Below are 12,943 nucleotides of genomic sequence, written 5' to 3'. Positions count from 1 at the left end.
ATTGGCTGCTTAAAAAGCTTGTTGACGTCACAGCAGCTCTTCGCTGGGAATCCCCACTAACTTGCGTTGATTTGAATTATGCATCAGAAAAGCCGACCATCTCACCACAGAGATCACGAGGTCTTTGTGTGAAGCTTACTTTGGGGCCAGCAGCAAACGCCTTTGCTTCGCCGCTAACCGCAAATTACGGGCCATTGACACAATTCTGTTAACATACACCATTTTGTCACACTAAAAAACAATTGGATAATATGTATTTGAATTATAGAATCATAGAAAGTTACAGTACGGAAGGAGGCCATTTCGGCCCATCGTGTCCGCGCCGGCCAACAAAGAGCTATCCAGCCTAATCCCCCTTCCCAGCTCTTGGCCCGTAGCCCTGCAGGTTACAGCATCCCAAGTGCACATCCAAGTACTTTTTAAATGTGGTTAGGGTTTCTGCCTCTACCACCCTTTCAGGCACTGAGTTCCAGACCCCCGCAACCCTCTGGGTGAAGAAATTTCCCCTCAAATCCCCGCTAAACCTTCCCCCAATTACTTTAAATCTGTGCCCCCTGGTTTTTGACCCCTCTGCTAAGGGAAATAGGTCCTTCCTATCCACTCTATCTAGGCCCCTCATAATTTTATACACCTCAATAAGGTCTCCCCTCAGCCTCCTCTGTTCCAAGGAAAACAGACCCAGCCTATCCAGTCTTTCCTCATAGCTAAGATTCTCTACTCCCGGCAACATCCTTGTAAATCTCCTCTGTACCCTCTCTAGTGCAATCACATCTTTCCTGTAATGTGGTGACCAGAATTGCATGCAGTACTCTAGCTGAGGCCTAACTAGTGTTTTATACAGTTGAAGCATAACCCCCCTGCTCTTGTATTCTATGCCACGGCTAACAAAGGCAAGCATTCCGTACGTCTTCTTAACCAACTTATCTACCTAGCCTGCTGGGATCTGTGGACATGCACTTCAAGATCCCTTTGTTCCTCTACACTACTCCGTGTCCTACCATTTAACGTGTATTCACTTTCCTTGTTAGCCCTCCCCAAATGCATTAACTCACACTTCTCCGGATTGAATTCCATTTGCCACTGTTCTGCCCACCTGACCAATTTATTGATATCTTTGACCAATTTATTGATATTAGTTAGTCAATCTGATAAGCACGTTCCTTGTCCAAAATGCAGCTTGGTTGGATAATATTTGAGCATAGAAATTGCTAGGTGAAGAGACTAAGGTCTATTTAGTTCTACCATCATGGTAGTCGCATGATACAATGATAATGGAATGGCTTCGATGAAACTCACAGTAGGCAGATAGGACTCTATGACTCAAAGACGTACCCACCTGTTGATCTCTAAAGAAAGGTTGAAAGCTTTTGAAAACACTTAAGATTTTGGGTAAGATAGGGCAAAATTCAACTTTGGCAGGGGCACAAAATGGGCATTGAAGTCAATGGAAAGAAAAATCAGGCGTGGTGTTTAATGGGTGGCTGATTCACTACAGCCCTTTTTGTGCCCCCGCTGAAGTTAAATTTTACCTCCTTATTATTTTGGTTTCAGAAACGGTTTAAAGCAATCTGTAGGTCAATCACTGTAATGTGAATTATCTGTCATGTATCTTTTTCTTCTGTCTAATTATAAATCTTATAAATAATTGTAATTACTAGTTTTAGTTTGAATGACATGGTCTGACAGTTTGGTGTTTAATGCCATAGGTGAAGGACAGGAGCATATAGTGAGCATGCTTGAGGCCTTCCGCGACTGGTGGGCACCGGAGGCCATCATCAGCCTGGGGAATAGTATTTTAATTTAATTTGTTAAGTTTCCTTTTCATTTTTGGTTAAGTTACAGTCCTTATTGGTTCTGCCCCTTTAAAAAAGGGGGCATATGCTTAACTTTAAATTGGCAATTGCCAGCAAGAAGAAGAATGAGCAATCTGTGCAACCTCTGGTGTGAAATAACTTGGCATAAGTGCACTTGTTTATCTCGTGGCTATTCCCAGTCACAGCATGAATAAAGTTGTAATTTTTGGAACAGATATCTATTTCTGGAAACTGCAGTTTGCTGTGAACAAGAATCAGTCGAGATGGGAGAGAGGCTGAATTTGAATACTCTTTTCCTCTTGTGTACTGGTCCATTCATTATAACATTCAGGGCATTCTCTAAAACACCTGCATGAAAATAAATTAGAAAGAAGTTTTAATGGGAGTTCTCTAATTGCCTATTAGCAATGGTCTCGTATTGCTGCTACAAGAAAGTTAGATTGCTTCACATGCTGACCTGTTTTGAGCAAGTGAATGCTGCTTTCTCTGCACTATGGTATGTACTGCAGCAACAGTTATGACAAACACATGGAACATTTATTTTCAAACATGTTGGTATACATTCCAATCACAAGGGATTTGACCAGGTTACCAAGTTTTACCTAAAAGCTATATTGTTTTAATTAAATTGAGCCATTGCAAAATAAACATTTGAGGAACGCTAGTTTTAGTAACTCATACTTATAGTATGTTCTGAACTATTATGGATATGGCCGAAAACAGTCATGACATTAAACTTCATTATGAAATGCTGTAGAATGGTTCAGTGTGGTCAGATAAAACTTGTGCTTTTCAGTGAGAAACACAGGGCTCAAAAATATATTTGCTGCAACTAATTAGATTGTATGGGATTTTTCCCTCAAATATCCACACCCACCATCTGTACATTTTTTTTTGGCCACAATTATCAATGGTACTTGAGTATCTGCAAGTATTTGGTCAAAGCGTTTCTTCTGTCACAAAAAGTAAAATCATGCCTATTCAAGAGCATGCCATTTTAAATAGGTTGGATTACTGACTACATATTTTATCCATTAACAAAGAAACAATGCTAGATTTCTGTAAATAGTTAAGATTGGGCCAGACAAAGACAGCATGTCTCACGATTCATTCAAAATGTTTGCTTTCTTCTCTGAGCACTTTGTGTTTATATACCAATTCTATCTCTGACCACTAGATGGCTCTATAACTTCAACATACCTTTTATAGACCCAACTTTTCTCTAGCGGGTGGCCTTCACTGGGTGCAGCTTACTAGAGCAGGGGAGGGGAGCTCTGGGGGGGAAAAGGTACGCTAAAGAAAGAAAAAACAAAACATTTAAATTATTTGTTGTAGGATATAGTATCCAGATTTATAGCTCTCCACTACTTGATAATGTTTTTTAATGTTTTTGTAGTCTGTACTTTCCTGGCGGATTTACTAACTCTCCCACTGTATACGTGCTTTCCTGTGGCTGGCTTGAAGATCCTTTAATGTATCAAAGGCATTTGGGAAAAAAAGACTTCATGGAGCAATGGGCTGCTGAGTGGCCTAGAAATAAGAATGGAAAAATAATGGTGGATGATAATAGGCCATCAAAGCTCTGATTAGCAAGAGTGGGGATGGGCTGGTGGGAAAGTAGCATGGACGGGGAGCAGTGATTGCAGACAATGCAAGAGGGAAAAGGTCTGCTGAAAGCATAAAGGAAAAAAGGATGACTTTGGATGAGGTGTCTCACAGCGTGACTTTCAGAGTAAGAGTAAACAGCTGGAGGTGGGCAGGCAATGTACAGCATAGCAGAAGGCTCAGTAATAGGGAAGAGCAGAGGTCAATGGAACAAGCAGGAACACAACTCAAAGGGTCACGAGCATGAAATAAATGCACCTTCTCTCTTACTATAAACAATTAACAAATGAACTTAATCCACTTACTCCTTCCTCACACCATGTTTCCCCTCGTTGACTAAACATGCCTTTCTTTCATTTGGAGAGCGGGATATGGGGAAGGTGAAGTTGAGGTAGAAGATCAGCCATGATGTTACTGAATTGTGGCGTAGGCTCAAAGGGCCAAATGGCCTACTCCTCCTATTTCTTTCTCTGTGTTCTCAAATAATTCTTCAGATAAATAAAAGGGTATTTCTGCTGGAATATTAATAATATCTGAAAGATTTAAGTCGAAAAGACATTAATAACACCTATTGGATTCGCCTCTATTTAAGAAAAAAACTTAAATGCCAATCCCCTGGAATTATTTTTCAATTACTTCTGTCCGGCACAATGTATGGATCTGTTATCAATAGCTGCTAAGGGATTGGAGCAGTCTCTGAACTGCTTCTAATTCTCATCCATCTTTCAGCAATTTAAAGAAGTGATTTCTGTTGTGTAACCATACACTCCTGATTTAGATTTGGTTATCTTAAAGTACCGTTAATCACATTTCTAACCTTACTGGTGCTGCGATGTAAGAATTGTTATATTGCTTTTCATTTTATAGTACATAAAGTTGTGTAACGTTCTTGTTTCTTTGGTTACACCTTCTGTGAGACGCACTTGGATGTTTTTCTGTTTTAGAGGCAGTATATAAATGCAAGTTGTCATTGTTTTTAACTGAATTAAGGAACAACTACTAACTCATATCAGAACTGCAGTATTATCATGTTAACTGTGACCATTCATTTTATTTGGATCGTTTCCACATTGGGACAACTCGGCTGAACATATTTGGTGTGACAATATAGCTAATCCCAGCCACAAATCCAAATTGATCATTCTCAGAGTGCTATCTACTAATGGCTATAGCGTGCTTCACTGGAATGTAAAACCTTGGATGGATTAAAGTGCTTATCTAGTGCCTGCTGCTTTGATCATTTCTTTGTCCCTTATTCCAGCGTGGAACCTCCGATTTCATAGGGAAAATAGACTTCGGGATGTGAGTATCATCAAGTGTTAAGGCATCATTGAGACTATTTTGTCTTTTTGATGTTGCTATGCTGTGACCCTGAGAGATTCTGTATCATAATGTACAAATATTAACTGTGTTTTAAGGTTATTGTGGTAAAATTTTGCCAAAGTGTTTCTAAAATTTATCATTTAAATTTCAAAATCGAAATTGATACGATTTTTGTTCGGCAAGGGTATTAAGGGGTATGGAACCAAGGTGGGTAAATGGAGTAAAGATACAGATTAACCATGATCTAATTGAATGGTAGAACAGGCTCGAGGGACTGAATGGCCTACTCATGTTCCCATGCTAGGAGTGTGACCAGGCCATGCATTCTGGAAAATGCACCAAAAAAGTGTCAAAAGACAAAGGCTTGGAAACTCCTCGGGCCAAAGTACTTACTGTTCATATTGTTAAAAATGACTTGTGCACACTTAGCTATATGGTATGCTAAATATTATTTTTTAAACTCCATTGTCCATCTGTCTTTAAACAGTATCAGTGGTTTTAAATTTTTAATATTGGCAGTTGCTCCTTGGTGCACTTTAAGTTGAAAGTTCTAGCACATAGGCAATCTACTTCATTAGAAATCCTCACTTGGTTTCCCACTGGATGTAGTCGACTGACTGACTGACTAACATTTCATTCATTGGCAGACGAAACCCGAAACGTGCAATTAGTCTGCAACTTACTGGCTGCTGTACTACTTGGGATAACTGGCAACCTGCTGAAAATAACAGTCCATGTCTTCACTCACTTTGAAATTCCGAACATATTGGTGTTATTTATTTAGAACTAAAGAATCTGAGAGGTTTCCTTTTATTTAGAGCCAAAAAATTCCTTGGGGTCTTGCAAGTTGTTGTTTCATGATTTTCCTTCTGTTTGGCCTCTAACCCACAAGAAACTGAATTAAAACCATAACTGGGCAACCTGGAAGTGCCTTAACAGACTTGGGACCGGTGTAGGTTGCTCAAAGGTGTCACTAAGCAAATGGGGATATTCAACCAGGCCGACAACTTGTGAATGTGGAACTGAGGCACAGACTATGCAACATCTCCTGCAATGCCCATCGTTAGAGGAACCCTGCACTGTTGCAGATCTTGCCGAATTCAACAACAAGGCGCAAAAATGTGGCCCGTTCTGGCTGGGCTATGTATAGACTGTCCGTGGACACGATCAGAAGAAGAATTTGGGATTGAATCAGATTCAGGTCACAGATTTAAAAAGACAGTGCTCCAATACACTGCACCACTCACTCCTTTATTCAACTTCAGCTTGATTGCAATACCAGCAGTAAAACTACTTGTTCACATTTATTTACATGTGAAATAATACATAGATGCAAGAAACCATAGTAAGATACTAAAAGAATGCAAAAATCAACAACAGTTTACATTTCTATAATGTTCTTCGTGTACAGTAAGATATTTCAAAGCTTAACTGTGCACTTAAAGAAAGAACTTGCATTTATATAGCACCTTTCCCAAAGCGCTTTACAGCCAATGAAATACTTTTGAAGTGTAGTCGCTGTTGTAACTGTTGACAAAAAGTGGGAAAGAAGGAGGGAAAGTTGAGACGGGTTGCAGAAGAGTGGAAAGTACAATTAAAGAGAAGCACCTTTAGGAAATTTTTGAAAGTAAGGAGGAATGTGAGAAGCTCGAAATGCTGAGGGAGGGAGTTCCCAACATCTAGTTGAGGGCAAGTAAAGAAGTAGTGCCAATAGTAGGGCAAAGAGGGTGGGCTGTGAGGAGTAAACCAACGTCAGAGTGGCGAAACATGTGAGAAGGGATGTCTGGAGCAAGGCGATCACTGAGTGGAGTGAGAACATAGAGGGATTCACAGGGAAAAATGATGATCTTGAAATCTATTTGTTGGGGAACAGGGAACCAATGGACCTTACTGAGGGGGGAGGTGGGGTGGGGGTGCGGGGTGTATGGGGCATTGTGAAGTGCAGGTGCACGTTATCATGGAATAGCATGAGATATATTGTAGTTCAATATTATAGTCCCAACGTCATACGTGTTTTTTTCACTAATTTAGTTCAAATTCCTGCCTTCAATATTTTAAACCTATTTAGTTCAGAAATAGCCAAGACATAGAATTAATTATTGTTACAATGTTTTAGTGGACAAAATCTCAAGTCCTCTCTATTGCATTATTCTGAAATGCTGCGACATAGGCAACTGTATCTTGTGGTTTACCTTAATTATTCATCAGAAAAGAATCTATTGGTATTTCTGTTTCAGAATTTGAGTAATTATTGAAGCTTATAGTATTATGGAATAAATTAGTACAGACTACAGGTATTTTACATTCCATTCATGCTGTGAATGCAAACTGGATATTGCCACAATCAGGAGAAGAAGAATAGTCAAAGACACTGCTCTTGAAGGAAACCCATGCTCTGAGTGGTGAGCTGCTCCTCCTCCAGTCTGCTGTATAAAGGCACATTCTGGACAACACCTTCGGTTGTTTTTAATCACCTGTCAGCAGTAGATTACATTTCTATTCCATACCAGTAAAAAATTTGCAATTGCTGCCTTTTTTTTGGTTGGAAAGTGCGTCAGGATTCCAAAAGGTTCTTCTGTCCTTTCTTAATACCACCCTGAGTAGAGGCCCTTTGTAGCCTGCACTGATCACGCTGACCTTCGTCAGCATTGGCCACCAGCTACAGCTGGCTCCTTTCTTTTTAAGATTTGAGTTGAGTACTACAAATCCTTCACATTGGTTGACACCTGCCTGCACTCTCTTCCATCATCTCAAGGCATGACACTTATTCTAGGCTTGATGCAAATACTGGATATGGCCATCTTATTTTCTAGAAGGCAATCTTGCTGACAAGAATGTCAAGCTTGATTATTTCAATGCAGAGAGATTATGGAATCCAACCCAACAGCATTTTTCCACTCTTGTTCGGCCCAATCAGTCCATGTTGGTGTTTAACCCTCCACGTGAATCCTAATCCCATGTTGCCGCTCTGTTCCGTATCCCTTTGTTCCCTTTTCTTTCAACTACCTACCTGACCTATTCTTAAATGTTCACATCACCTCTGCTTCAATCACTAGCTCAAGGAATGCACTTCACAGCCACACAAGCCTCTCTGTAAAAAAAATGTTTCTCCTGTTCTCTGTCCTAAATCTCTTGGATTTAATCTTATCTCTGCCTCCTGATTCTTGACTCCTCAATCATTAGATACAGTCTGTTTCTATCTACTCTGTCCCATCCCTTCATAATTTTAAGAACTTCTATTAAATTGCCCCTTAATCTCTGGAGAATGGTAAGCCTTATCTCACTGGCCTCTAGTCCTATGCTGACTGAACCGGGGGAGTGGGAACTCCTGATGTCAGAAGCCCTCGCTTGCTGCATCCTCCAATTAAATTTACCTTGTGGTGGGTGTGTAGAGGTTCCATCCCTTTCACAGTAGGACACAAAATCCCAGAAACAGCAGATACCTGGCGCAACTGGATCCCTGGCGTTTCCCAGCCTCCGCCAATCTCACACTGGAGTTAGAGCTGGAGACCTGCAAAACCCCTGTGATTGTCAGGGTCCAAGTACCAACCTCCATCCAGGTACATCTAGCCTATCATCTTGGTATCCTGGGCTTTTAAAACAATTGAGTATGCAGGTAAAGTGACCTATAATAAGCATTAAGGCTGTTGATTCACAGTCATCATAGAAAGATGTACAGAATCATGGAACTCAAAGTCTAAATTAATACTGTTTCACTTAGTCAGCCAGCATAAATCTGATAATGCTACAGGGACATATAACCCTGTTTTAATAAAAGATATCTCCGACTTAATGTAACACTGTGTGAGATCTATTTGTGTATATAATATAGTTTGAGCCCTACACATTTAAGATGCTGTACTTCAAAGTGACAAAATATAAAATGAGAGAAAGAAAGAGTTGTTCATGCTAGTTTCTTCTGCCTGGGCTTGGAAATTTATAAGCATCTGCCAATTTGCAAACTTTGGTTGACAATAGCAATTCACCACTAAGTGATCTCAGGAACTCCTAATTGCAATAATTAGACTTTGTGGCATTGGAATGAACACAGCTGGATCTTTGCAGCAAAACAATACACTGGTTATAAAATTGCTTATTAGTTGAGCAATAACATGGTGGGTCAGCTTGTTTTCTGCTGAAATGTAGAATGGATATTTATTTACTTCTGATTTGGTTCAGTGGTGGCACTATCACCCCTGAGTCAGAAGTTGCGGATTCAAACCCCAGAGACTTGAGTGCATAACCTAGGCCGACACTTCAGTGCAGTACCGAGAGAGTGCTGCATGGTCAAAGGTGCTGTCTTTAAACTGAGGCCCCGTCTGCCCCCTCGGGTGGATGTAAAACATCCCATGGCAATATTTGAAGAACAGGGGAGTTCGTCCAGTGTCTTGGCCAATATTTATCCCTCACCCAACATTGTTAAAACAGATTATCTAGCCATTTATCTTATTACTGCTTGTGAGACACTGCTGTGTACAAATTGGCTGCCATGTTTCCCTATATTACAACAGTGAAAAGAAAGATTGGTATTAATATAACTCCTTTCACGACATCCCAAAGTGCTTTACATCCACTTTTGAAATGTAGTCAGTGCTCCTCCTGGCTCCACAACAGCACTCCAGGCCACTGTCAACCCGGGCTTGTACATTGGGAAGACTAAACGCAGATTGGGTGATCGCTTTGCGGAACACCTTTGTTCAGTCCGCAAGCGTGACCCTGAGCTTCTGGTCGCCTGTCATTTTAATTCTCCGCCCCATTCACTCTGACCTCTCTGTCCTCGGCCTCCTACACTGTTCTAATGAAGCTCAACGGAAGCTCGAGGAACAGCACCTCATCTTTCAATTAGGCATTTTACAGCCTTCCGGTTTCAACAATTTCAAATCATAGCCACCGCTCCCATTTTTTCAGACAGCAGCTGTTGGTAATGGTTCTGCTGTTGCCATTTACACCTCCTCTAGACCCATCTTTTGTTTCTTTACTTGTCCCATTACCATCACCTTTTGCCTTACACCATCATCCCTTTTGTCATTTAATCTCTCCTGCCTTCCTCCTATTCACAGACTTTCCCTTTGTTCTTTCCTCCCCTCCCCTCCCTCCCTGCCTCTGTACTTGCTTAAAAGCTGTTACATCTCTAACCTGAAATGTAACTCTGTTTCTCTCTCCACAGGTGCTGCCTGACTTGCTGAGTATTTCCAGCATTTTCTGATTTTATTTCCGATATCCAGTATCCGCAGTATTTTGCTCTTGTACCCCTCCTGTTCTTCCGCTACCTCTCCCAGGATCTAACTGTGAGCTGGCTCCACGACCGAGCTGGCCAGTTTTGTGAATGCCCTGACCTGCGAGCTGCTTCGGGATGCTCGATTGGCACCCGCAGCTTGCTGGTTTTATGGAAATGAAGCTCGAGGTTCAGTTTGGAGCAAGCCTCAGGCCAACATCTTCAGGAGCTCATTCTCGATGCGCTGCCCACTTCGCAATAGTTTCCGGCGCAAAACCAAGTTCTTGGCCTGTCTGTCCTTTACTGCCGCTGCATTTCTGCTGTAGTTTCTTGATATCTTTTTGCAGGTACTATAGTGCCTTTCACGGCCACCGGACGTCCCAAAGTGCTTTACAACCAATGAAATACTTTTTGGAGTGTAGTCACTGTTGTAATATAGGAAACACAGCAGGCAATTTGCGCACAGCAAGCTCTCACAAACAGTAATGTGATAATGACCAGATCATCTGTTTTTGTTATGGTGATTGAATGATAAATATTGGCCAGGACACCGGTGATAACTCCCCTACTCTTCTTCAAAATAGTGCCATGGCATCTTTTATGTCCACCTGAGAGAGTAGACGGGGCCTCGGTTTAACGTCTCATCCGAAAGACAGCACCTCTGACAGTGCCGCAGTCCCTCAGTACTGCACTGGAGTGTCAGCCTAGATTTTTGTTCTCAAGGCCCTGGAGTGGGACTTGACCCCACAACCTTCTGACTCAGAGGTGCGAGTGCTACCAACAGAGCCATGGCTGACACTTTGTAGACCATTTTTGGGATGTATGTTCACTGTCAAAGGACTTTAAGCCGAGACTTTCAAATCATCTATATGAGAAGTTAGGCTTTTAAGTAACCACAATAGAAATTAATTCCTGTAATTATAAGTTCTGCTGCAAGGAACGTACTTTCAGTAGACAGTGATTGAATAAAGATTCCTTAGTAAACAGCTGTCCGTGTGATGTTGCTGGGGATTTTCTCAATCGCAGTAAAACACAACACAGAGAATCACGTGAGTACTACATTGCTGTGAGTGTTTCAGAAATCAGAATGGCACAGGAGATGCTGTTTCTCTGAAGACCCTCTTAACTGGAACTAAAGTCTGAGACAATTTTCCTCTAGTCTTCTTTCAGCTCGTTTTGTTGAGTTCCATGTTTCACAGCTGATTGCTGGATTGAGGGGAGTATGTACAAGGATTCATTAATTTGATGTTTCCCAGTTTTATTGTCAAATGAACAAGTAGCTTTGCATGCAGGAACAGCAGAAAGTAAGTCATGAGACTATGTTTTGAAAATGTCAGCTAATATTAATATTGATATTAATATAACCTATTGACTGAAATGTAATTAGTACTTCAAAGGAGTATACATTTTTAAAATACGCTTCTTAACCTTCGAATACTTGTTAAGATCGTTGTCTGTGCTTGCAGAATATCAATTGATAATGTCTTGAGTACTCTTAAGTTTTTGTGCCCTGTTGGAAATAAGGATGATATAGAGCAGTGTTGCAGTGCTCTCTGTATAAAACTGCCTCAATACATCACACTGTTATGTAAGTAATAAGAGGTGGATAAACCTGTTTATTTACATGATGATTGCAGCAACCTCACATAGTTGTGGCCATTACTGACAGCAGTTGAAAGATGCTGTGTTAGCATCCGATACCAGACATCAGTAAACAATTTAGCTTGTGTGTCTGCTTAACTTGACTTCCAATGGATAAATGTTCATTTTAGAATTTGATTGGATGGAGCTCATCAGTGTTGCAGTTGTATGGCATTTTTGTTATCTTAAAGTGACAGCAGTTTCTTGATTACTTTGGTGTTTTGCGATTTCAGAGATTTCTGTCACCATTTATTAACTGAGAAAATCCTCTTTGAGATTCAGTGCTGCATCCCCGACGGCTCAGTGGTTATATGGGAGAACCATGCAAACTTCAGGGCTAAAGAGCTTCAAAGCCGGCTGCAGTTAATAGATCTTTTAAATTAATAGCAAACCCCTAAAAGTGTAACAAAGAAGTTTGAACAGCACATTTGATAGCATCACTGGTTGGTAAAGCACTGGCAGATTTTTCTCATCCATCCAGTGGCCAATACAAAACTAAAAAGTAATATTTTAAAAAACTATGACCTGAAACATGAGGGGTCTAGACAGAGTAGATAGGAGAAACTGTTCCCATTGGCAGAAGGGTCGAGAACCAGAGGACACAGATTTAAAGTGATTGGCAGAAGAACCAAAGGTGACATGAGGAAACATTTTTTTACGCAGCGAGTGGTTAGGATCTGGAATGCACTGCCTGAAAGGGTGGTGGAGGCAGACTCGATTGTGGCTTTCAAAATGGAATTGGATAAGTACCTATAGGAAAAAAATCTGTCAGGCTACGGGGAAAGGGCGGGGGAGTGGGACTAGCTAAAGTGCTCTTGCAGAGAGCCAGGATGGGCCGAATGGCCGCCTTCTGTGCTGTAACCATTCTATGATTCTATATTGGCAAAAGTTTGAGAATTAGTCATTCCGTCCATCCGTGAAACCGCTGCAAATTCACCAAATTTTACTAGGGTGGACTTCATTATCTGTTCGAAATTGGCTTGAAGTATTCAACCCACTCATCATTGGATTTTGCTGGTAATAGAGAGAACTCAGTGGTGCTGCAATGTTTAGGAAAATGTAGCTAATTAAAGTGCCACCCATTGTTGCACCCAAGTGCAACAATGAGTTTGGAAGGGGCGGCCTGAGGAAGGTCAGCAACAGGAACGACCTCCAAGTTTAAGATGCATTGGTTGTTGTTTTACTTGCTGAAATAAAGGTAAGAAGGGAAAGCCTCCTGGGGACTGAGGACAGGAGGCTTCGTAAGAGGAAGTCGCAGACATTATGGAGGGAGGAGGCTGAGGCAATCATTGCAACCTCCACCACCCAACATATTGCCACACAGTGCAGGGGAGGTTTAATGACC

The 12,943-nt window shown here is 41.2% G+C and overlaps 1 protein-coding gene across 2 annotated transcripts in view; it reads left to right on the top strand.

Moving 5' to 3' along the window:
* The first annotated feature begins 4,522 nt into the window (after positions 1–4,522).
* The window catches only part of LOC147120530 (nck-associated protein 5-like), a 974,633-nt gene continuing 966,212 nt past the window's right edge, over positions 4,523–12,943 (top strand). Inside the window, exon 1 of one of the 2 annotated variants that reach the window (XM_085986591.1) lies at positions 4,523–4,721. The gene's annotated coding sequence lies outside the window, so the exon portion shown is untranslated. The remainder of the gene's footprint in view (positions 4,722–12,943) is intronic. The other variant, XM_085986588.1, reaches the window with a different exon arrangement.

This window comes from Somniosus microcephalus, chromosome 4, assembly GCF_052327205.1.
Source record: "Somniosus microcephalus isolate GS21.2 chromosome 4, FLI_Smic_1.0, whole genome shotgun sequence".
NCBI classification, from domain to species: Eukaryota; Metazoa; Chordata; class Chondrichthyes; order Squaliformes; family Somniosidae; genus Somniosus; species Somniosus microcephalus.
Note: the sequence above shows the minus strand (reverse complement) of the source record. Positions and strands in the feature narration are given on the sequence as shown.